The sequence below is a fragment of the Acinonyx jubatus genome, chromosome X (genome assembly GCF_027475565.1).
Source record: "Acinonyx jubatus isolate Ajub_Pintada_27869175 chromosome X, VMU_Ajub_asm_v1.0, whole genome shotgun sequence".
Classification (NCBI taxonomy): Eukaryota; Metazoa; Chordata; class Mammalia; order Carnivora; family Felidae; genus Acinonyx; species Acinonyx jubatus.
The window spans coordinates 112684676-112711781 of NC_069389.1; the positions used below are offsets into that span (position 1 = coordinate 112684676).

The 27106-nt window shown below is 42.6% G+C and overlaps 1 long non-coding RNA gene across 2 annotated transcripts in view; it reads left to right on the top strand.

The window, feature by feature from the left end:
* LOC128311463 (uncharacterized) overlaps positions 1 to 27106 on the top strand; it is a 52652-nt gene that overhangs the window by 12218 nt on the left and 13328 nt on the right. Inside the window, exon 5 of one of the 2 annotated variants that reach the window (XR_008289880.1) lies at positions 6266 to 6349. This is a non-coding gene — a long non-coding RNA (uncharacterized LOC128311463). Of the gene's footprint in view, positions 1 to 6265; positions 6354 to 27106 lie in introns of both variants that reach the window. The other variant, XR_008289879.1, reaches the window with a different exon arrangement.

A 27106-nucleotide genomic window follows, 5' to 3' on the forward strand; every position in this document is an offset into this window, starting at 1 on the left:
CCACACAATACGAAGACAGGTCTTACCATGCACAAAATAGCTCCATGGTACCCAGATACAGCTAACTTGCTATAGGCAGAGGTGCCTTATAGCACATAGGTTTCTTCTCCCACAAGCACAAAGCTGCATTCGGATGCAAAGATTCAACACACACACACACACACACGCACGCACACATGCACACACACAGTCATTGCACAAGACATATACCCCCACAAAGAAAAACATGTATCCCCCAAACCCAGAATTGCCCTATGACACAGACTTGCCTCACAGGATGAAGACATCTTTCACAGTTTTCACCTCACCAGACATTCTTTATAAGTGAGCCTTGCCCCACAAGGCAACCCTGATCTCCACAACCCAGACACGATCTATAGTGCACACACCCCCACGACACCTTGGCAAAACCTCCAACGAGAAGATGCGTCCGACAATGTACAAAGTACCTTGAAAACACACAGGCCCTCTGCCACAATCCCAGGCTGGCCACACCACGCTCAGACTTTGTCCAACACCATATTCGCGATCAGCCTATATAATACACACTTGCCCCACAATACACAGCATTGGACCACAACTTCTAGAAATTCCGTATCACGTACAGACACAGTCCCATACCTGAGAGACTCTCCCTGCCTTAAAAAACCCACATAGATACCCCACGAGGCACAGACATACCCTACCATGCACACTGGCTCTATGACAAAACAGTTTGCTATACGATCTCTAGAAACAACCCATGACACATAGTCTCACCCCATTACTCCAATATATATCCCACAGTGTGCAGATTGCAATGCATACTCCACACCTAGACATGCCCTACAACGTGAGGACGTGTTCCACCATCCCCAGATTTTCCTGATAGTACCTCCAAAGAATCACAGCCACGAAAGTCACAACACCCAGAATCACTCCCACAAAGCAAGTGACTCCAAATCAGAAGCTCAGGACTCACAGGACCCATATTTCATAGAGACAACCCAGAATCCACGGCTTCACCTCATCCCTACCTTGCTACGCTTCCCTTAATGTGCACCGAGAACAGCCTCGCAGGACACATATGAATCATGCGAGTCACAGACTGACATCACAAGAAACACACTCACCAGACCAACAGTTTCCTGATACACCACAAAACCCGCATACGTGCCCCACAACATCCAGACCCACCTACCCTCAGACAGGCTCACCCCACAATGTAAAACTTATCACCCCAAAACGTGTAACATCAAGGCACGGTACAAAGGGATTTTGCCGTAACAGATTTTCTCCACCGCCGTCAGACTCACCTTGCCTTACCAGACTCGCCCCACAACACTTAGCGTCCCACCGTAGCACAGGGATTGTTTTTTAAACATAATTTATTGTCAAATTGGTTTCCATACAACATCCAGTGCTCATCTCAGCAAGATAGCACAGAGATTATAGCTATACAACCAGAGACCTAACTCAAGACGCATTCACCACATGGCATCTAGCGTCACAGGGCTACACAGAGACGTGCCGCCTAACCAAGGAACTAGATCTGGAACACTCAGACTTGCCCCACAGTCCTCAGAGACTCATACCACGGCACAGACAAGATCCACACACAGAGACGTAACCACAACACGCACATTCACCCCAGAAGACCCACACTTGCCCCCAACTGCACAGTCTCATTACACAAGTCTCAGGAGGCCTCATCCACCAAAAAGAACAGCACAGTATGCATGCTCACCCTGGACTATACGGCTTCCCTTCACGAGGCCCATGCTCACTCTATCACACTTCCTCCTCAACAACACGTTGCCCCACAGGGTACGAACGGAGGACCTCCACGCTCGTGCAGAACTTTGACAAGTGACTTGACTTTTCTGAGTCTGGACGCCCATTTGTAAACATGGACAGAGTGCTTCCTTTGAGGTCATCCCGAGAATTCAGTAAGATAATTTCAAGAAAGAACCAAGGTTTAGAGCACAGTCTTTGGAGGCAAACATGCCTGCTTACTGGCGCTGGAACCTGGGCACATTCGATGGTAGAAATGGTCAGTGGTAGAACAGAAGGAACGTGGCTTTGGTGTCCATCAGGCCCGTGTTTGAATTCTGCCTCTGCCACTTGTTGGCCAAATGACCTACAGGACACACTCGGACTCTCCGATCTTCAGCCCTCACTTGTAAACTGGGGGTGACGCCGGCTCCGGCCTCTTAGTCCGTGATAAGGATGAAATGACACCAGGCCTCTTCATCTGAATGTCGAGGCAAAGACAAGTAGGATGAGCAAAGACAAGTAGGATGAGCAAAGACAAGGGGGGTGACTCTGGAGCCCTCTGTAATAGGCAAGCCTGGGGAAGCAGAAGGTGGGACGGAGGCTCTGTGATGGGTGGCTTTGGACGGCCAGGCGGCGGCATGCAGGCTCTGCCTGGGGCCGGAGAGGAGGAGGAAGGTGGGTGTGCGCCAGGGTCCCCCACATAAATGCCTGCGACGGCGGCGGGATTTGAAGAACTGAGGAGCCACCCACTTTTTGTCTTCAGATTATAAAAAGCCTGTGTTCTTAGACCATAGTCACCAGCTTCCATAATCCACATTTTTCCAAAGAGTCCATATTGTAATGTTTATTTTCTTGGCTGCTTCAAGAGTAGGAAGAAAAGCTTGAGCTCCTTCTGCTGGCTGAGTCATAGACAAGCAGGTGTGGAAATGACCAGAAAAGTTTTTCGGGAAGGAAGTGCTCACATCTGTGCACACATATTCATCATAGATAAGTACACGCTAGAACACACACACGCACACACACACACAGCGCCACAGATATTCACACTGGCCCAGACCTACAGGTGTGTCATAATCCCACACACCGTAGATTCCTACAGCCACAGCCAAAGACCTATGTTTTCCCAAGTATGAACATAAAATTCAGAGTCCCAACAGGGGTCATCTCCTACATACACAGATACATATATGCATACACACAGGTACACACAAATGCCCACAGCTCTGTGTGTAGGTGCAGAGCAACATACACTCACAAACACACAATCCACACTCACACAGACCCAGGGAAGCGTGCAGAGGCGTATACGCTGACCTGGCCAGCATCCAGAGGACGTGTTTACTGATTCGTAGCCTCAAAGATGCAAAATCACAGATGCACACGCATATATGCACTTACAAAAACATGTAGAAGCCTCTAGAGGCTCACGAGGCATAGACACATGCTCAGACACCCCTCGACATTTATGCAGAGATGTAGACAGGCATATGTGAACCCACACAGACACACATGTTTGCGTGTGTGCATGCGTATAGACAGATGCATAAAGTCATCCATACGTGGACACGGGTGCATGTGTATTTACTGAGATGCAGACACGGAGACATGAATGCAAACATTGAAACATAAAGAGTCATTCGTGGTTAGACACGTGTGTTTTAAACATGTACTTACCGGTGTTGTCATGCTTATAGAGTCACATACGTGTACACACAGCAGCATAGTTGTTATTGTAGCACACATGTATAAACAAGTTTGTCCACATGCACGTATGAAAATTTAGTGTGCACACGTGCATATGCATGAAAATGCATATGGAAGTACAGAAAGGAATGTTCGTGCATGTGGGTGTACATGTGGAAATACACAAGCACGCAGCTGTACACATATAAATACATTTGTATGTGGAGACGTATACATGCACACAGATACAAAACAGAGATTTCGACTTGCATATACACAGAGAGATAGTGGCATATACATTTAGAGAGATGCTTGTCTATCTAGAGAGAGATGTATTATATATAGATCCAGAGAGAGAGAGAGAGAGAGAGAGAAAACAATTGGGCAGAAATGCTTTTATATGCAGAAACATATACCCACACTTACAGACATGGGCCTAAAGACCCACACAAAGATATACATGGGCAAACACTTCTGCACTCACAGAGACTCACTCAGATGCGTGAGAGGAGCATGTAAAGTCACATACACGTGCAGGAGCGCACGTACATTCACAGAGATGCAGGCATGTGCACAGAGGCAGCGGACCCACACCCATATAGAATCACGAAGAGATGGATATGGAAGTTTGAGCAGATACATGCAGAGACACATATACAGATTTCCACACATGCAGGTATTCCACACGGATATACAGATAGACACGGAGACCCACAGACATCCACCGGAGCAAACACAGAGGCACACAGAAGCACACGTGTCTGTTGATCTGTGCACCTAGTCTTAGAAATGCATGCGCACACGGGCAGAATCCAGGATACCCTTCAGACATACAGTTGTGCAGACACTTATATGTACCGCCGTGTGTGTGCATGCAAACATAGATGAGTGTGCACACCACAGAAGCGTGCACAAACACGGCCAGACATGTACACACAGACATGCAAAATTCCCACGCACACAGAGTCCTTCTATCATGCAGCAACACGAACATCTGCACAGGGACGCACAGATCCATTCACCTGGAGAGCCAGCCAAAGAAATTCCTTCTCGCGTAGACAGATTGATGTAGACACACTGACGCCCGTCCCCATGGACATGCAGATGGTCACACACACAGACACACGCAGAGGTGGCCGAACAGATGGATGAGCACTGAGGCCGCACCCGTGGAGGTAGAAGCACCTCATCACAAAGAGGCTTCCAGGCGAGGATGTACAGGTCCAGACCCATTGACTCACACTCAGACACAGGCACAGACATTATGTACACACAGACCCAGACACATGCCCCTACTCACACAGATGAATAATTGCAAGCGGTGAACATGAGGACAAAACATTTCCACACAGACATAGATGCCATTGATACACATGGACTCATGCAGAGATATATACATGAGAGTATAGGTACAGGTCTACAGACTTACATATGTACACGTAGACATGGGCACTGCCTCCAAAGAAAACAAGATTTCATCTACTCAGATGGTGACACACTCCCAACCCCCCTTATAGGCACATGCGCACACAACTCTATAAGAGCATATGTGTGTGCAACATACGGGCACATAAATGCACATGCACATGTCCACTCAGATGCCAGCTGTACCCACCCAGAAATACACGCCCTCGGCATATAAAAGAGACGTTCACACATATATTTGCAGACAACACGGACCTAAACATGGTATAAAATACACATCCGCAGGCACACAAATGCACAGACATGCACCTTCACATGTCAACATGGATACATACACATTGTCACATGTGTACATACACTCAAATAATCTACAAATGTACTCCCGTGCCCACGTGGCACTCAGTGCTAGACGTGCATCAGATACATGGATGCACACACATACATGTGCCAACATACACATATAGATGCATACATGGGCTCAGTCATGCTGCAAACAAACACAGACACATGCACAGATATGGAGACATACGCAGATTTATACATGTGAAAAAAGAGACTCAAATACTTACAAAAAGACACACAAATAACACTTTTTCAAAGGACACTATGACTTTTAATGTACCTTTTTCTTAGCCTCTTCAAGAGAAAATGGAAATTATTGAGCTCCCTCCAATGACTATACAGGATAAAAGCAGATGCAAAGATTACCAGAAAGAGATCTAAAAGATCCGGAGTGCACAGGTGTTTGTGTGTGTGTGTGCACGTGCACACACACACACACACACACACACACACACACTTCCACATGCACAGAACCACACAGAAGCACAGAAAGACAAATATGCATAACCAAATGCAGAAAGACACATAGACAGGTGTGCGCACACACACACACACACATACACACACACGCCCCACTGAAACATCACACAGTATACTATTTAAGGGCATGGCTACTGAATTAGGAAAAACAAAACAAAACCAAACCTGCATTTTCCTACTAACTGAATGGTTTGGGGCCATTTTCCTGCTTTCTTACCTGTAATATGGGGTAATAGTAACACCTATCTCTTAGAGTTGTTTAAAGTTTCAGTGAAATGAAGGTTTTAGCCTTTTGCTTGGAATATCATAGATGCTGCTTTTTGGGTTTGCTGGAACTGAAGTTCTTAGCTGCATAAGGTTTGGGTTTTATGATCAAAGTGCATGGTTCTATAATAGAATGTATTAATGTTATTTGTAGGTGGTATTAATGAAGGGTAGGCTACCTTCATAAACAAGGCCATTTATGAAATTTTCAGAGATGATAAAGGCTTATTACTGTCCCTGGAAAATGGGAACAAATATTTCCTGTAATTATTTGTTGTGATTGTCGCTGTTAGTCATATCCTTTTCCTTTTTGCAGGAGGAGATTGGATGATTGAGAGAGCCCTTGGAAGAGGGGAAGAGGGCTGCATGCCCAGTGCATATTTGCCATCTAGTGACCATAGTGAGTAAGTGCAGTGTTTGTGGATTGCTCAGAATATCCCTACAATTTCACCCATTGCAAGGTTGCATTACCGGCCTGGCAAATAAGCTGGTATACTTCAACTTACAGTGGTTTCTGCTATATTCAGAAATTAAAAATGACAACAAAATAAAAGAAATCTCTCTAAATTTCCTTTCCCCCACTTAGTTTTCCTCTGGGCTTCACTGAGACTGTGTTCTATAGCAGTGGTTTTCAAACTTTCCAATTATAGGCCTGCTAAAATAATTTTGAGAAATCTCAACTCCATCATCCTTCTTGAAGCTGGCATCTGAAATTTCTTATCGCGTGTTTAATTATTTGTAGTTATTATTTCTATTCTAGCATATTATAAATACTTAGACTTTTAAATAAAGTGATTTAATCACATTTTTATATTCATTCAGTGAACTGAAACTACCATAATATCTTGATACTTGTCATTGTTGATTTAAAAGCAAACAAAGGGAAAAAAAACATGGTGAGAAACTTGACCTGAAATCTCCCTGAAATCCCCATTCTATGTAACTCCCCTCAATAATTTATCCTAATGTAATATATTTTTGTGTTTAAAAGTCTTTTACTGGTCATCCTACTGTACATCTCTGTGTTTTACATATGGGTTGAAATAAATTTTCCTCTAATGCTAAGTTTATTAACTATTAAACTTTTTATCATTGAATTATTAGTAGTATACAGTTTCTGAAAACAATATGAAATTTTACATATATTTATAAGTACTTACTAAAAATGAAAACTCAAATTTGGTTGGAAATACATCCTTTGAGTGCCTATAGTTGTTATTTCCCCCAAATTAGTTCATGACTCTAAGGATGACTGTTACTTCTAATGAGACAGTACAGTATAAATTTTATTCCTATTTTTCACATATAGAACTCTAAGAACTCAGAAAACTTTGTTCCCATAAATAGGTACAAGGGAATGGAATGAATGGCCAAGTCATAAGTCAAAAATCACAGTGATCTGTCACCAAAAATAATTTTTAGTGATTTAAATGTTTTAATTAAAATTTAAAATTCTTAACAGAGAACTTTTGATTAGGCCTATCCTTAGTTCCACGAAAGCAAAGAAGCCCCAATTTTACAAAAGGATTTGTTGCCGAATCATTTATTTCTGAGTTTTCTGGTAAGTTTACCAAAATGACTTTACCATGCTTTAGCAAATGACTATAATATCGGTCATACTTTCATTTTGAGGCATTATTTTTAATCCAATGTGCTTACAAAAGGTTGGAAAAATCAAAATACTTAGATGAATATGCCTTAGCCGATACAATAATTTTGACAAAGTGCCTTGAATTTGTTATACCCTTTAAATATAAAACTTGGAGGCTGTAACTTCGGGTCATGATTTCATAGAAAATATTTATAATATAACTTAATTGGCAAAAGCAATGTCCATATCAAAATAATCAGCCATATCAGCTGTACCTTCAGAAAAAGTGTTCTACTTCATTTCGCAGTGGAAAAAAGGAACTGATATGCACTTTGAGGAGTAAATAGATTAAATATTAGTAGATTAAATAGACTAAAATTATAATGAGATTTTTATCTACTTCAAAATAAATTAAGAAATTAATAATTTTGTTTCTCATGTGATCTTAAATTAAAGAATGTAATATGTAGCTAACATAATTCATGTATGAAACAAGAAATCCGATGGCAGATGTAGTTTCCTTTGGTAAACACTTATGCATATGTTTTTACAACTCTGGTGTCGGGTTTCTGGAATAATTAACTAGGAATCATGTACAAAAATTTTAAAATTCCATTAATTTTATTAGACCACAGAATCAAACGTTTCAACCATACTTTATCAGGAGAAAAGTATACATAGGTAAAGAATAATCGGTCTGGAAAATACCATATTTTGTTTTTGAAAATGGGAGATAGAAAATACTTATAAAATGAAATGAGGGTTGACTTTGAGTGGAAAAGATATTTCAAGATTCAACCTGAGAAAACAGGTTTTCACTCATTTAATTGAATGACGGACCTTATAAGAAAGAAATCACATACAATTTCTATGCATCGGTTTTACCAGTGTCACCATTTTGCAATATAGGAAAACACTCTAGTTATATTTGCAGAATCAGCATCAGCAGTCTATCCTGCTGTTAGTCAAGACGTGCATTTCTTTCCAGTTAATGATGCATTTAAGCAAGCAGTATTGAGAATAGTTGCAAACTAATGCTTAATTTTAAGCACGTGGGGAAAAAAAAGTTGTTATTAGGCAGATAAATTTTAGTAGAGAAGATCCACGGGAGCTGAGAATCTGAGAGCGGATCCCATGCAAACTATCCCTGCTCACATACTTCTGGAAAAGATTTCATGTACCAGTAGCCTAGTTTGAAGACCACTGCCCTAGACTGTTTTCGGCAGAATTGCTCTAGAGCATATATTGTTGTCATCATTGAGGTACTCAGTTCATTGTAATTGACATTCACCAGAGTGCCGTGGAAATAGCTGCCACTGTTGAATTTCTGCTGAATGTTCTGGAAGGGATTATGTTATTTTGCCAATAAACGTATGTGTTGATTTGACCTGCATTGTCCCATACAGGAGCCACATGTGGCTATTGAGCATTTGAAATGTGGCTGGTGCGAACTATGATATATTATAAGTGCAGAATACAGTCTACGCCAGATTTCAAAGACAGGGCAAAGATAAATACAATATTTCATAAATATTTTTATACTGATCACATGTTGAAATGGCAATCTTCTGGATATATTGAGTTCAATAACACATATTATTAAAATGAATCTTACCTACTTTGTAAACTTTTAAAAACGTTGCGCATGAAATTTAAAAGTGCATCTGTAGCTTGCATCATATGTATTGTACATGATGGTGCTGCTCTAGACCTTACGTTGGTGTTCTCGAACTTCCTCTAAAAGCGTGACCACAGGAACAACTGATCTGTCCATGAATCTGGTTCAGTATATTGGTAACTCTTGTGAAGCTAGTACCTTTTACCAGTGTTTGGGTTTTCAGGTTGGGGGGTTTCTAGTTGTAAGCAGGAGAAAGTAAAAAAACCCTCAATATTCCACCCAGGATATTTAAAAAGTAGTCTTTTATTAGCACCTAGGAATTTTCCCAGTACGAACTTTGGGTGGCTTCTCAGCGGGTGCATGGGCAGCTTTTCAAGCTCTTCCAAAATGACAATGGCAGACATGGCATTCTATGGAAGATATGAAGTATTTCATCACATTTGAGATGCTTTTTTATGGAATTAAGTTTTTATGTAACACCAAGAAAGAAAACAAACACCCCTAAATAAACTATGATGTAATGCTTTCATATCCATAGAATTTTAATTTTATATTTACTGAGAGAGCTCTTTTTGGCTTATTTAGATACATGTTTATCATATGTCATGATACTACAATAGCCATGACCAGATTTCAGTATATACACAGGCAATTCAACTGTCTCCTGGCTGACAGCGATGGTAAAATGCCATTGATTATAAGGTGCATTCTGATTTCAGAGATGTATAAAAGGCAAGAAAAAATACATGTTGGAATCAGGTAAATATGGTAAGTCATTTCTTCAGAAAAAAGGACCGTGGAGGACAGAAAGCAAACCCTAAGACCTCCCCCTAGCGAAAACACCTGTGCTGTGTTTGCAGAAAACAAAATGTGGCTCTTATCTAAAAATTTATCCCAGCGCACTTAAATGACATTGCATTATGCATTTCATCTTAGTTGTCGTTTCATGGCTTTCTTAGCATTCTTTTATTTGTTTCCTGGCTCGGGAGTGGGAATCGTGGTAGGTGGAGTATGGCTGGGGAGACTGGATCCCTCCAGACTGAAAAGGTCTAGCATCTCTGTTGTGAGAACCACTTAGCACAGTCTTGTGTGAGGCTGTGCCTTCAATGGCACTGTTTGTTCTTCGTAAGTGGGCTAACAGAGGGGGCCTTTCTCCTTGTGGTAGTTTAGTTTAATTTTAACATATTCATTGTATCCTTTCTTGACTGAAGGGCTTGAGAAGAGGGACGAATGGAGATCGAGCGGCTTTTTGAGTTTTTGTTTTATATAGTATTCAAGAGGGTCAGCAAGATGAATCAGAACTCCACAGGAAGTACATTATCTCAAGAATCAATGAAAACAATCCTATATTTGCTATCCAGGAATTGTGACACATCTCTGATTCTAATGATACTCTTGACAATAGAAGAGATTTACAAGAGGTAACAGAAACAAAAGTTTTCATGAAATGAGAAGAATAAGAGAACCAATGACATGTTTCCTTCATTGCCCCTACAGTGAAGCATTATTCTAAGATTTACATATCTCTTAAGGGTTCAGAAGCAGGGCCAGCTTCACGGACTTGTGACTTGTGTGTCTCATAGGGCTCCATGCTTGGTTTAAGGCTCTGCTGTCCTGGTCTTGACATTCTTATTAATAAGTTTGGTAAAAGGGGCCCCACGTTTTCATTTTGCACTGGGCCCTACCAATTACGTAGTTGATCCTGTTCAAAAGGAGACACTTGCGAGAGAGAGAATAGTGAACTCAAGTTGCGAAGTTAAATTAGAAGTGTTGCTTCTCTAATGTTATGCACCGAAACTGAATTCTTTATGTCAGTACTCATAAACATAGTATTCATAACCTACCGTTGCTGTTGTTGTTGTTAGGTGTAATAGTTGTCAAAGTAGTAACAGGAATAGTATTACTCAACAGTCCCTTGTTTTGACTCCCTCATTTATGCATGTGACCTGGGGCATCTTCTGCGTCTCTACTTTCTTTCTTTAAATTTTAAAGTTTTTATTTTATTTCATTTTATTTTAATTCCAGTACAGTGGACATACAATGTAATATTAGTTGCAGGTGTACAAGATAGTGATTGAACACCTCCATACAACACCTGGGGCTCCTCATGACAAGTGCCCTCCTTAGTCCCTGTCACCTATTTCACCCATCCCCCACCCCACTCCCCTCTGGCTACCATCAGTTTATTCTCTATAGGCAAGAGTCTGTTTCTTGCTTTGTCTCTCTCTCTCTCTTTTTTCCTTTGCTCATTTGTTCTGTTTCTTAAATTCCACATATGAGTGAATCGTATGGTATTTGTCTTTCTCTGAATGAGTTACTTTTTAATGTATTTTTAAAATTCTATTTACTTTTAAAAAATTTTTTTAGTCTTTATTTATTTTTGAGAGAGAGAGAGAGAGAGCAAGTAGGGGAGGAACAGAGAGAGAGGGAGACACAGAATCCAAGGCAGGCTCCAGGCTCTGAGCTGTCAGCACAGAGCCTGACGCAAGGCTTGAACTCACGAACCACAAGATCATGACCTGAGCTGAAGTTGGACTCTTAACTGACTGAGCCACCCAGATGCCCCATATTTTATTTTTTAATTTACATCCAAGTTAGTTAGCATAATGACTTATTTTGCTTAGCATTATACCCTCTAGCTCCATCCATGTTGTTGCAAATGTTGCATCCTTTTTATTGCTGAGTAATATTCCCTTCTGTATATCTATATCTATCTATATATCTCTATCTACCTCTCTTTCTCTCTCTCTCTCTCTCTCTCTCTCTCTCTCTCTCTCTATATATATATATATATATATATATATATATATATATATACCCCCTCTTTATCCATTCATCTGTGGATGGATACTGGGTTGCTTCCATAATTTGGCTATTGTAAATAACGCTGCCATAAACACAGGGGTGCATGTAGCCCTTTGAATTCGTGTTTTTGTATTTTGGGGGTAAATACCCAGTAATGTGATTACTGGATCATAGAGTAGATCTATTTTTAAATTTGGGGGGAAACTCCATACTGTTTTCCACAGTGGCTGCCCCAGTTTGCATTCCCACCAACAGTGCAACGGGGTTCCTTTTTTCCCACATCCTCACCAACACTTGTTTCTTGTGTTTTTGATTTTGGCCATTTGACAGGAATGAGGTGATATCTCATTGTAGTCGAGATGGGATTACACCTGATGATGAGTGATGTTGAGCATATTTTCATGTGTCTGTTGGCCATCTGGATGTCTTCTTTGGAGAAATGTCTGTTCATGTCTTCTGCCCATTTTTTAATTAGATGATTTGGTTTGGGGGTGTTGAGTTGTCTAAGTTCTTTATATATTTTAGATAATAACCCTTTGTTGGGTATGTCATTTGCATATTCTTCTCCCGTTCAGTAGGTTGCCTTTTAGTTTTGTTGATTATTTCCTTCGCTGTAGAGAAGATTTTTATTTTGATGTAGTCCCAGTAGTTTATTTTTGCTTTTATTTCCTTTGCCTCAGGAACATATCTTCAAAAATGTTGCTATGGCCAATGTTAGACATTACTGCCTGTGCCCTCTTCTAGGATTTTGGTGGCTTCCTGTCTCACTTTTAAATCTTCGATCCATTTTGAGTTTATTTTTGTGTACAGTATAAGAAAGTGGTCCAGTTTCATTCTTTTGCATGTAGCTGACCCGTTTTCCCAGTACAACTTGCTGAAGAGACTGTCTTTTTCCCACTGCTTAAACTTTCTTGTTTTGTCAAAGGTTAACTGACCATGTTAACTGTAAGTTTATTTCTGGGTTTTCTATCCTGTTCTGTAGATCTGTGTGTCTGCTTTTGTGCCAGTACCATAATCTTTTGATGACTACAGCTTTGTAGTATAACTTGAAGTCGGAAATTGTGATGCCTCCAGCCTTGCTTTACTTTTTCAAGATTGCTTTGGCTATTTGGGGTCTTTTGTGGTTCCATACAAATTTTAGGGCTATTTGTTCTATGCGTCTCTATTTTTCTTACCTATAAAATGGCATTGCCATTACATATACCCTCCTTAACCCTAGATGAGGCTAATTTAGAATCAGATTGAAATGCCCAGGGAAGTACTTGTGAACTGTAAAGGTTAAAACAGATGTAAGAGCATAGAGTCTGGGCAGTAGCCACCTGCCTAGGGGTCCTGGGGCCTGAGTTGGGCTCACCGGTGAGGTTGCTCTGGCCCGTGACTGTAGAACCCAGAGGGTTCTAAAGCCAGAAAAGCAGTGCCTCTGAAATTTTAAGAGCCCAAGCAGTGCATCTCCTTACTGTCGAAAGGGCTGGGTCAAGGCACCTGGATGTAAATCACAAATATGCAACACGGTTAGAGGGTTGAGTAAAGAGGAGAGGAAGTGTAGCTGGGAAAGCACCTCTGAGCCCCCGGGGCAATGCCACAGGGCTTTTTCTAGGGCACCTGCAGCTACATCCAGGGTTGGGGAGGAAATGGCCAAGGATGCTAGCCACCTCAGGCTACCACAGTTTTCTTATTGCCTAGAATGGAAGTGTATTTAGAGTTGCCATTACCTGCGTAAGAAAAGGAAACTTTTGTCCCCATTGTGGGAAGGAACTCATTTTCTCAGAAGTAAAGAGGGAAAGTGGCACAACAGAGACCTTGAGGAGGTCAGGATGCAAGAAAGCCTGCCAGTGATTTCCATGGTGAGTCCTCCCGGCCTTTGTTAAAAGCTTTTGCTTTTAACAGTACAACGGAGAGATGAGTGTAGCACTTCAAATGAGGTCACAGGAGATGCCATTCAAAATATCTTGGCAATGTCTCCTTGTCGCTGATGGGACATGGAGATCGATGGTTTGCATTATTTCATACATCAGAGATCTCTGAAGACTTTGTGTCTTGTGGGTGACGCAAGCAAGGGTAGGGATGTAGCTTTTTAGGACTGAGTGTCCAGGAGAGGACCGTTTTCTGGCCAGGACGATACAGTGTATTTGGTCGCATGTCTCTGTTGGGAAATAAGGGGTGGCTGCGTTGTGCCAGAATGAAGGGGTGAAATGGCTGGTATGTGTTTGCACTATTTTGATTTTTTTTTTTTTTGCACCTCAGTTTGCCCACTAGGCCCAGTCAGTGCAAGGGCTGAGGACCTGGTAAGCTAATAGCAAAGGGCCAATATCTGGTCTGTGAGTGGTTCAGATCTGAGACTTACAGCTACCTAGCACCTTGACTTGAGGAGGATGCACGACAGACCAGATCGGGAATGGAGACAAGGGACAAGTGTGCTGATTGGGCAACTGTGTGAGCGCGTCATTGAGCGGGTTCATTTTGAGAGGTTTTCGTCACAAGAGAACCTGCAAAGGGGAGTTGGCTGTAGCACATAGAGATCTGGGTGCAGGCAGAGAGATCTGTGCACATGAGAGGGTAAGGAGCTGGGAGGGTGCTGTTGGGGGGCTTCGTGAACGAGTTGGATGGGGAGTTGTCTGTGCAGGTATCTGTAACTGACTTATTTAAGCTCTGCTCGGGTCGGGATAGGAGCTCTTTTGAGCTACCTGTGGCTCTGCCTGAAATCCCTACCGTGTTCCCAGACCAGCAGAGAGAGGCCGTGCCCATTGGTGAAGGTAGGTTGCGAGTTCGGTAAAGTTCTCATTTGTAATATAGGAAGATTTCTAGTGTTTCTCTTAGGACCCCAGTTGAAGCTGAGGACCAGAGAAGGGAAGATGATAACATAGTCTCAAGTTGCAAAGAACCCTTAAAGACCATTTAGTGCAGTCTCTGTATCTCCATTTTGAAATCTGCACTAAGTAGTTTCTTCTACCTTGGTGTGAACATCTCCAGGATGGGGCACTCCGTGTTTTCTGAGGTGGCCCATTCAGTCTCTGGCCATCTTTATAGTCCTGCCTCTTGTTGGACTGAAATCTGTCTCCCCGGGATGCACATTCTGAACCTGGGGAAAGTCACTTCCTGCTGACACATGACCCTTTTTAAAAAAATTTTTTTAATGTTTATTTTTAAGAGAGAGAGAGAGAGAGAGAGAGCACGAGTGGGGAGAGGCAGAGAGAGAGAAAGATACAATCTGAAGCAGGCTCCAGGCTCTGAGCTGTCAGCACAGAGCCCGACGCGGGGCTCGAACCCACAAACCCTGAGGTTGTGACCTGAGCCGAAGTCAGACGCTTAACCGACTGAGCCACTCAGGCGCCCCGACACATGACCCTTTTGATCATTGAAGACAGTTCCTGTCTCACTGAACTCTTCTCTTTGCCTAGGTTAGCCTCTCTCTGCCATTCCCCATTTGACAATTTTGGCCCCTGTTCCCCTTGTTTTCTCCTTCTCGACAGGGTACAAAAGTCAGGTACCCTCTCACCAGGGTACTAGAGTCTTACACAGTCTGACCACCTGTTCCTTAAGCTGAATATCATCTCTCTACTGAGCACATGGCATTTACGGTCAGATTGTTGACTCTCTCAGAGTTTCCAGAAGTCTAAACTGAGCTTGAAGATGCCTGAAACATGCCTCAGTAAGAACAAAGGGGTAGCCGATGCTTCTGACCAAAAGTAGTTTCCCCACTGAAAGTTAGGTCATGGTGGTACAGGGAGGAACGAAATGGAGGGTAGAAAGTTATGTGGCATGTTGTCTTTTGTTAAGAGCTTTACTATCTGTTTTTCCTCAACATATCCCTAATTTATTTACATATCATTTCATATGGAGTCTGGGAGCCCGAGAAAACATGGAAAGATAAACCTTAAATGGGGTTGAGGAGCTGTATTAATCACACACATCGCTCATGATGCAGCAGGGGTGAGCTTGAAACTTCCTTTCTCTCTTTATGTCCCCCTCCCCTGACACAGTCTTAGGAATGAACAACATTACCTTCGAGTAGAGGGAAAGAGGACTCAGTCACTAAAGAATACAGCAAGGCGATTTTTTTTCTTCCTCTAGAATTTCGCTAATAAGTTTGCTCACTAGATGGACTGAAAAGTGTGCTATGTCCTGTATCTAAATAACTCAACACTAATCCCCAGTAGAAGGTAAAGAAGATGTTATATGGTGGATTCACGCTTCAGACAAATGAGGGGGAGCAGGATCCAGTGTGATACTCCTTCTTGGGAATGTTCCCATTCCTGGCTCATTTACATAGCGCACATCATAGCAATCACTCGCTTAAAATCATGTAATTAACACTCTATGCAAGGGTTATTTTACAACAAGAGAGGTGATAGCTACACATGTATTTATGGACAGAGCGGACCACACTATTTAGTACTGGGAGTGTTCCAGAAAGAAGAGCCATATGGATGCAGACTTTGCTTGCATTGTACCATATTCACAATTACATATTCTGCCCCCCCACCCCCACACCTCCTTGCCATCTACTCCACTTACTGCTCTTTCCACCTTCGATCTTGGGACTGGAGTTTTCCTAGTTTTGAATCTCGTTCCTCGCCTCTGCCCCACCCGAAGTGTCCTGAGGAAAACAGTGTGTAAGCTTCAAATACAAAACTGAGTTCATTTAGAAAAGGAAAGAGAAATACATTTTTCCTGCATGGGAGTTTTCTTAGTAGGAGAAATGATAAATACAATAAGCAGGCTTTACTTAGGTCAAGGGTGCGCTGAGCTGGGATACTGTCTTTTTTCAAAGTTTGGAAATCTCTGGACCAGTGAACGAAGAATTACGTTGGAATGTGTTGGATCTTGGCCTGACTTGTCACACACAGCAGCACGGGCCCTGTGAGCCTGTGAAACCAGGTGTACTGGCTTTGACTGGAGTCGTCTCAGCTGACGGTGGGAAGGGACAGCCATGCCCAGCTGCCTTCACTGGGAGCAGACCTTTCGGAAGGGGCGGGATGGGGCACAGGCAGCAAAGTTCCTCTGGTGCCCTGGCCCATCCCTGCCCTGGATTCTTCCTCCCCTTCTTTGGCCAATAGCCTGTCAGTAGGGAGACAGTGTAGACAGATGGCGATGCCTCATGTGGTTAAAGGGCCACTCCATGCTCCTTCACAGATAGAAAGCCGAGATAGAAGAATGAAAAGTAGAACTTCCAGTCCTAAAGATACTACCTGACTTTTCATTTGAATGAAACTTTTTTAAAGTTATGAGCTTCAGGTTTAATTTAAATATTCAGGAAACTATATTTTCTTATTTATTTATTTATTTATTTATTTATTTATTTATTTTGCGGGAGAGAGAGCGTGCGCGAGCGAGCCATCAGGGGAGAGGCAGAGAAAGAGGGAGAGAGAGAATCCCAAGCAAGTCAGCGTGAGAGCCCCATGCAGGGCTCGGACCCACAAAACTCGAGATCATGACCCAAGCCGAAATCAACAGCCGGACGCTCAACCTGCCGAACCACCCAGGTGCCCCCAGGAAACGATGTTTCTTGTGTAGAGGAAGTGAAGCCATGAGGCGGCAAAAGTATTTCATTTTGCTGCCATTTAATGGCAGCAGATAGGTGAGCCTTTGATCTGGGAGTTCCTCAGTTCTCTTCCCTCAGCCTGTCCGTTCAAGGTCAGTTCTCTGATGTAATCCCTTCTGGTTTATCCAGACAATGGACGTCTTTGGTATCGAATGCCAGAAAGTTATAGTTTACCCCAGTTGAACATGTTGAACAGGAAGGCAGAAAACACGGATTCGTCATGTCACTGCACTACTGACTAGTTGGGTAAAATCTTTACCTCATCACCAGTTTCCTCATCTTTAAAATGGGAAGAACAATAATAGTTGCTCTGCTTATTATATCACAGGGTTATTGTGAAGACAAGTGAGAAAATACGTATGATCACATAAAATATAATGTGATACACAGTTGTGAAGTATTGTTAATTGTAATAATAAGCCTAAGTAACTTTTCAGATGTGGGAAACAATACCTAACATATTGAACATGGGAGGCTTTTGCTGCCCCAGTAAAGTTATGAATGCTGGAGATTTTAGCATGTACTTCTCTTTCTTAGAATTTGCAGACATCTTTTGATGTATTTTATAAAGGTAAAGATAATTCAGCTGAGTTAGATCCCAACCTTCTTCGTAGAACTGGTCGGTTTTCATGGATATGTGAAAAGGGGTGGTTTCCACAATTTGGAAATTGCTTTTATTTTATTTTTTATTTTTTTTATTTCTTTAAAAATTTTTTTAATGTTTTATTTATTTTTGAGAGAGACAGAGACAAGATGCAAGTGGGTTAGGGGCAGAGACAGAGGGAGACATAGAATCCAAAGCAGGCTCCAGGCTCTGAGCGGTCAGCACAGAGCCCGACATGGGGCTTGAACTCACAAGCTGTGAGATCATGACCCAAACTGAAGTCGGATGCTCAACTGACTGAGCCACCCGGACGTCCCTGGAAATTGCTTTTAGATGACGACTCTGTAACCTATCAAACATGAGGCAGTGCTCCGCGTGATACATCCCAAGTAGACCTACTGCCTTCACTGAGAGCAGGAATAGAAAACTTTTGGGTCATTGAGCGTTTTCTAAAATTCTCTTAATTATCTTGGGTCACAGGGGGATGGGAGAGTTTTTGTGACGCATTTTATTTACCCCCAGCCCCAAGAGAAGCAAATTGGCACACTTTGTAAAATAATGAAAACTAGGGAAGGAGGTATTGCAGCTCGCAGAGGAAAATGGGTTGATTCTCAGCACACAGGTACCAGTCCCTGGAGTTTGAGATCAGTTCCCCTAGGGAAGGCTTCCGGAACCAGAGTACAAGCGCAATTTGAGGCCGAGTGAATGACCCAGACACAAGAGTGTTCAGCTTGTGCCCCGGCGGACCAGAAGCGGACCCCGAGTGTCTGTAAATTACAGGAAGGCTTAGGAAAGGAGGAACAGGGGTGACTGGAGAAGGCAGAGAGGTAATATCTGTGGGTAACGACTTGGAAAATATTTTAATCTTTGCATCTTAGAAACTGCAAAGCTACAAAACTTAAAAATGACTATTGACAGAGGACTGTTTAATCCACAACACAATCACTGTGAGTCCAAACCACAGAATACATTCTGGAGAGGCTTGTTTCTTTCCGTGGCGGGATGAACGATTTGCTGAGGTGGAGTTTCAGAGGAAACAAGAAGATTAGCTTTGTATTTGATGCAGAGTATTAGAGGGCTTCCTAAAGAGATTAAATCAAAACCTGATTACGGTCCACTAAGGCTTTATTAATGTAGCAGACATTTTTTTTTTTTTTTTTTTTTTTGCTTTTCAAGTTTTTCATTTAAACTTGTGTTTGTGAATATTATTAAACTTCTTGGGATTAAGGACTCTTAAAGTCCCTCGTTTGCAAAGCCCTATTATTCGGCTCTCTGCAGGGGCTCAGAAAGCCCTCTTGGGGTTTACCCCCACACCCAGTCATTATTGCCCTGGAGGTGGGTGAGGGGGGATGCTTAGGAAAGCCAAAGGGGAGCTGGAACAGCTTTGGCAGAGGAACTTGGCCAGGGGAAGAGAGACCTTTACGGTTGTTCCTTCACCTTCCCCATCCCATCCTCTCATCCCCTCTCGGATTCCTGGCTGATGATTATTCTAGGACAGGGCATGGTGTTTAGCCCCGAAGGAGAAGTGTGGCTCGGCCTCTTGAGCGAGTCTGCCCCCCCACCCCGGGGTCCTGAAGCTTCTCTCCTGCCCTCCCTTTGCATGTCACTGCCTTCGCCTAAGAAGGCTCCTCTTCCTTCACTTGGCTGTTCAAACTCATCCCATCCTTCAAGGCTCATCTCAAATGCACCCTTACCGTCCCTTCCAGCATAGTCAAGAAACAAAATCTTCAGCGGTCTCTGGCGTCCCCAGCTCTGCCCACTCAGCGGCAAAACTTAAAAATCTCAGTTCCAAGAGGAGGAGGAGGTGGAGAGCGAAGGTGCCAGACTTTCTTGTGGGGAAAGGCTTGTCTGCCCCTAACATCCACAGCCCCTCAGTGTCATCTGTGTGTGTCGCCTTCAGATGGCTCGTGAATCCTGCCAGAGGAACGGGACCCTGGCCAAGCCCCATAATGAGGATTTTCTTGCTTACTCTGTGCAGATATTTGAATGTCTTGTAAACGTACGATGGACCGGGAAGGAAGGCTGCCTTTCGCATTTTTTGGTAAAAATTCACGCCCAACTCTCAGAGGGTACTGTAAAATTGGACAAGCAAGAATGCATTACTCTTCAGGGTAAATGGGGATTTTCTCACCAGTCTGTAACACAAAAGAAAGGAAAACAACCCCTTGCTGTGGAAGCTAAAACCATAGCTCTCCTCCTTAAGCCCTGATTTCAAGTGTTGGAGTTTATCAAAACAGCCTGTCCCTTCATCCCACCCCATCTGTGTGTCCTTTTCTCATTTTCAGTCGAAATGATCTAAAAAATTATTAAGATATATATCTATAAAAAGATGTGTCTCCCATAATATTGCATATGCGTGCCCTTGAACACTTAGAGTTTTCAGACAGTTCAGCCATTTGTATATTCCTTTCCCATACATGTAAGCATGTTGAAAGCAGCAGTTATATTTCCTTTACTTTTGTGTCCTTTGCAGGGCCTGGCACAGTGCCTTGTATACGGGTGCTCAATGAATGATTGAATGCATGAAGGACAGAACCAGCGTGTATGTGGCTGTTTGTATCACCGTGTCGGCTCTTTGCTCAGTTATGTGATGTAATGCTGACAAGCCACAGAAAAGCCAGTACTGAGTGGGGCAGAACTGTCTCCAGGTTAACCCTGATGTAAACCACTGAAGAGGATAAGTAAAGGAACAAAAAAGGACCCAAACACATTGGCCCATAACTTTCTCTAGTACACAACTGCATATTAGGGAAACACATGTTGATAGTTACCTAGGCATCTTTTTTGTGGGGAGGAAACACTTTTTTTTTTTTTTTTTAATTCTCAAGTTAGTTGACATACAGTGTAGTCTTGGCCTCAGGAACAGAACCCAGTGATTCATCTCTTACATATAACATCCAGTTGTTATCCAACAAGTGCTCTCCTTAATGCCCATCACCCATTTAGCCCATCACCCCCCCACCTCCCCTCTAGCAACCCCCTAGTCTGTTCTCTGTATTAAGAGTCTCTTGTGGTTTGCCTCCTTCTCTGTTTTTATCCTATTTTTCCTTTCCTCAGGGAAACACTTTTTAGTTACCACACACTCCTGAGTATTAGGCAGTTTGCAATTAGTATCTAAGTAACCCTTACCATTTCATTCAAAAACAGATGAAAGAGGGCCGCCTGGGTGGCTCAGTCACCTGAGCGTCCGACTTCGGCTCAGGTCATGATCTCACAGCTCATGAGTTCGAGCCCCGTGTCAGGCTCTGTGCTGACCGCTCAGAGCCTGGAGCCCGCTTGGGATTCTGTGTCTCCCTCTCTCTCTGCCCCTCCCCAACTTGTGCCACATCTCTGTCTCTCAAAAATAAATAAACATTAAAAATCTTAAAAAAAAAAAACAGATGAAAGACTAAAGAGGTCTGTGTAACCAACCAGTGGTCCTTAACAGCCTTGATAAACCTTTTGTTTAATTCAGGTCTGTTAATGAAGCTTCTGATTACTCCTACCAGATGTGTGGATTGTTCCAGAAATCACTCTGTTCAGTTGGGGATCTCTTGAGTGAATTTGGCCCTGTATGCGCTGAAATTGACAGTTGACGAGGCATCAGATAAGGTGTCCAAAGCCTGCTGTGCTAAAATAAAAAATCCCAACAAAGTGGAAATTTGGTATTTTAATTTCTAACGTAAAACGAATAGCCTTTTGATCAATTTCTGTTTTTATTCAGCATTACAGAAAATACTTCTTTGCTAATCAAGAAAGGGGAGACTTAGCACAGACACCACCTTTTCAATGGCAGTCTTTTTCAGGATAGAGAGAACGGCCTAAGATTCCAAAGCCTTTGCGTTGTAGCACATCACGAGCACAATCTGGTACAAGCCTTCCCCCCCTTGGGCTTTGATCGCTGTTCTTAGGTGATGGAGTTGGACCAAATATCGACTGGCTCTTCCAGCTCTGGCCCTTTCAGTGACTCTGCAGATGAAATTACTTAATTACTTTCCAGAGCACCATTCTGGAGTGGCAGCCCATAGGGAGGTAAAAGCCATACCCACTTGGCGGGTATTCACTCAGACATACAGCTGTGCTGTCCAGTGCCGAGTATATATTGTATGCGTAAAATACACATCACACTTTGAAGACTTAGAATGGAAAAGATCATTCCATGAGTTTTTATATTGATTACATGTTGAAATGATAATATCTTGGATATATTTGGTGATATAAAATATGTTATCATATTGATTTACCTGGTACTTTCTATTTTCTTCTTTGGACTATGTAAACAATGTAAAATTATATCCATGACTCATACTATTACATTTCTCTTGGGCAGCTCTGGCCTAGAGGGTTCCTCCCTCTCCATGTGACCTGAGTTCCAGTTACTTAGAAACCTCCCAAGGTTGAAACCATGTAAACCTGTGGTTCTCAGCCTGGATGCACTTTAGAATCACATGGGGATCTTTTAAAAAATACAGAGCCTCCCTCTCCTTATGGTTCTGATTCACCTGATAAGAGCTCATAGTGATCTCTCTCCTGTGCTCAGAATTTCTTCCGTAAGGCTGTAGGTGGCGTCATCATAAAGAGATTGAGTCTGTTAGTTGAAAGCCAGAAGCACGTCCTGGGCTGGACAGCTGCCGGATGCCGGGGGACATAACACTCAAACAGGCTTAGCCCCTCGGACCCTCAGCTAGTTCTTAAGAGCAAAAGAGCCTTCTCCTTAGCTCTTCAGTTGCAAAACATCAAGCAAACAGACAAAACAGTAACCTGAATTAATTCTGTCTTAGCCGCTGCCGCTTATTTGAGTTTCTGAAAATCAGCTTACGGCATTCCAGCCGGCCTCCCAGGGAGATGCTTGGCGTTGCTTGGTCTGTTTTCAGAGAGGAAAATGGGGCCCAAGGAGTAGGACCATGAATTCCTTCTGCCACATTCTTGTCATTTTGTTTTACTTTTGTTTTAGTGGGGAGACTTTTTTTTTTTTTTTTGACTCTTAAGGGGTCTGAGGAAGGGAACATACAAAAGGCAGTTTCACTGCACTCAGACTGCCCTGTCAAATGGGGCAAATAGCCATCAAGTTCATGTTGCGTCCTAGTGGCATAGGCTGCATTTTCTAGCCTGACCCTCAAATTCGGGGAGCTGCCCTCCCTGGTCTGCCAGCCCCGAGTACTCATCAGAGTCACTGTTGTTTGTGGCTAGACCCTGGCATGGGCCCTAGGTGAGGAGGAAGCTGTTCCCCCTTCTTCATAGTCGTCCTGAATGGCCACATTCGGTGCCACCTGCAGTAATGGTGACACCGCGTCAGAGCACTGGAGAGTTAGTAAAAGTTCCAGTAAATAATCCTGGGTGTCCATAGTGCCCCGAGGCTTCACCAGTCCTCTCTCTGCCTAGGATTTTGGATTAAATGCCACTTCCCTACGATTAAGTTAAAGGTGTCTCTGTCGTCTGAGTTATTTTGGAGTGACTGTGCCACTTTACTAGCTATGTGATGTTGGGCAAATGACTTCTCTAAGCTGCACTTGGAAAATAGGAACCATAACAGTACCTACCTCATATTCTCGTGGAGATTTAACGAGTTGCTCTACGTGTCTCCAGCACCCTGCATGGTGACATGCCCAGAACAGCAGCTGAGGAAAGGTTTGTGGAGTGAATAGATGAATGAATTCACAAATACTAATATACCAATGGAACCACATGCTTACAGAGATGCCCTCTGTTTGGATCCGTCTACGAGTACCAGGGTTTCGTATGCTAAACTAATTGCTGAAGTGTAATTAGTTTCTCTCTCAAGTATTTAGATCCCATGTATCTCCATTCCTCTGGCATTTGCATACAATAGATGCTAGACATAGTTGCAGAGCTAAACAACTTCTATTGGCTTTGAGGCTCACACTGGCCAGAGTACACGTTTCATGTTGCAGAGATATTTTAGGGGATCAAATTGTTCTCACACGTGAACAATGATAAATATAGATACTTTATAGCCACATATAAGTAAATTCTACCGAATAAGGAGCTGTGAAAATGGACAAGCACGAGTTAGATTAGTAAGTATATATTATATTGAAATATGTACATTTTAGTGCTTGAAGAAAATAGTAGGATTCTCTGAACTACCCATATAACCTCTCCCCCCACCCAAGTAGAGCAGATGGGTAACTAGTAACCCAAATTTTTCTTCTCTCTTTAATTTTTTAACGTTTATTTATTTTTGAGGGGGGGGGGCGGGCAGAGAGAAAGGGAGACACAGGATCCAAAGCAGGCTCCGGGCTCTGAGCTGTCAGCACAGAGCTCGACACAGGGCTTGAACTCATGAACCATGAGATCATGACCTGAGCCAAAGTCGGACGCTTAACTGAGCCACCCAGGCGCCCCTCCCAACTTTTTCAAGAACAGCTGTAAGAGGATAGTGATATTAACGAAGAGATATTACATGGAGCCATGCACTTAAATTTTTTAAATGTCAGGTGTGGTTTGAAAAGATAACACCATGTTTTTTTGTTTTCTTGTTTTTACTGAGGACAGGTTTTCTGAACGTTCATCTTCATGCTATAGTCGTAATGCAAATTAACTTTGGAAACCTTTTGGATTAAGACACGGTTGTGGCTACAGTGAATGAAAGTGACATGCTTTGAAGTTAGGTCCAGTTTAGGGAACGTCAACCCAGATGCAGTTCATCAGAACTCCAATTTTAAAGCCAGATCACCTCCGTGGCTTCGTTTTAATTTTTCTTAATCCCATGGATCATTTTCTTTCGGCATCTCCACCACAGATGGGGGACAAGAGCAGAGAATATGAAGACCTGTCACGTGGGCAGGGACAAAGCGAGAAAGGGGGAAAAAAAAGGCACAACTAGAGTAAGGGAGGCTGGATGTGTAGCCGGCTGAGGAAGGAGGACAGGGAGCTGGGTCACAAAGGGAGCTGGGGCTGTGCCCTAGCCCGTGTGCCTGGGCGAACAGAAGGAAGTATGCATTTACCATGCCGTTACTTTATTTTCAATCTTGTAACAGCTTTTTAAGTCAACGTGATATTTTATAGCAATTAACTGTAATTACAAATCTTAAAAACATTTTTGTGGATAATTACATGCTTAATTGTTGTTCCTTCATTTTCATTTAATTCTAAAAGAAATTAACTGTGCCATTTTGACAAGTGCTTAGTGTTTTTTTTTAATACTGATCATGAATACTCTACTACTTAAATTTGTTGTTACACGGTCTCACAAACTTTTCCCTAGTCTGAAAGTGTCTATGGATGTTTGCAGTAAGTCCCCTGTCTGCAAGCCAGTTGCATACTACTCTCACACATAGGATTGCTTGGAAGGGACTGTCACCACTGCCAAGGAAAGATGACCCACTTAATTAATCGGCGGCAGACTAGAGAAGGATTGGGCTCCATATTTTCTGATGGCGATTGGCCACTTGGTGGCAGGCTACCAAGTGAGTTGTTGATCCATTGGAACTCAGCCCATTTGGATTGCCAGGATTGGCTTTCTGTCATCAGGCTACTAAAACTGTGTGTTTGGGGAAGATGAAAAAAATTAAAAAGACTAGTAGTCTGTGTAACTCACCAGGTTTAAACTCTCTAAAGGAAAAATATAGGCATCGACGATAGGGTAGATGAATGGGAGAAATCCTGACCACTTGGACTTAGATGTGTTGAATGAATCTCTGAGAAATTCCGTTAACTGGCCCAGATAGCATCTGAAATGGTGTTTGTGGTGGGGAGGGATAAAGGTAAATGGTACTGATGGGGAGTTTCAGTAAGTGTTATATTTGCAGTGAATTCTTAATAGGAGGGGCAGAATAAAGGTAAGCATACAGAAGACATGTGACCGAGTTCCAATTTGGATGCTTACGAGCCCTGTAACCTTCCATGATTTCTTCAGACCGATAAATTAGATAATGTGGGTAAAAGCACGGAGGCTAGTATTTGACACGTGGTAGATTCTCAGCCAGTGTTCTTATTCTTCCTTCTCTTAAATCTTAAGAGTCGGGTTATTCTATAAAGAACTCAGTTTTGAAGATTACTTCATTCCAAGATATTTTATTTTTACTTCTTTGATTTATCAGTTGATGGCATAAGAATGTCCCATTATTAACCTGTAGACCCATATATTTTTATGATATTTTAAAGCTTTCCTGCCATTGCATTATAATACAAGCTTTTTCGTTTATTATTTGTCTTGTGGTGCTAAGATAATGTTTTGAATAATGTGAAAGGAAGGCTAGGACTGGGATATAATCACACTGACAAACGGATACATCGTGTTTTCCCAGAATGTATATATACCTATTGTATGAATCTGAAAATAAGTTTTCTTTATGGGTTTTCATCACTTTGTCCTATTCTCTTAGAGGATGTTGATGTTTGTTTTCCTAATAATATCTCCAGTAGCAAAGCAAAGAATAATGAATTGCCTCTCATGTCAGTACTGACAGTGACAAATGATGGCTGCCTGTGTGTATAGGTGTGAGTGACAGGCCCCATAGCTCACAGCTTTTCCACCACACACAGCTCACCTCAGCCTTCATGGCTGATTCCCACCCAGTTCAGCCTTCTTCCATTTATTCCTTGAGACCACTGGTGAGCCCATCATTAAGGGGCTCCATTCCTTGTGATGAGTCATTCATTCAGAAAATATTTAGTGTGCCTGGGTGGCTCAGTCGGTTGAGCGTTCAGCTCTTGGTTTCAGCTCAGGGATGAGCGTCCAACTCTTGGTTTCAGCTCAGGTCACGATCCCAGGGTGTGGGATTGAGCCCCGCGTCGGGTTCTGTGCTGAGTGCGAGTGCGGAACCTGTTTAAGATTCTCTTTCCCTCTGGCCCTCTCCCCCAGTTGCACATGCTCTCTCTCATATAAAAACATTTATCGAGCCCATTTACTAGACCAGGAATTCTGCTAGGTAATGGAACCATGGAGATGCCTAAGGCATAGCTCCAACCTTAGGATGCTTATAGTCTAACAAGGAGATAAGACCTGTCCATGGATAACGCTAACAAAGATAAAAAAAAAAAAAAAAGGCACAT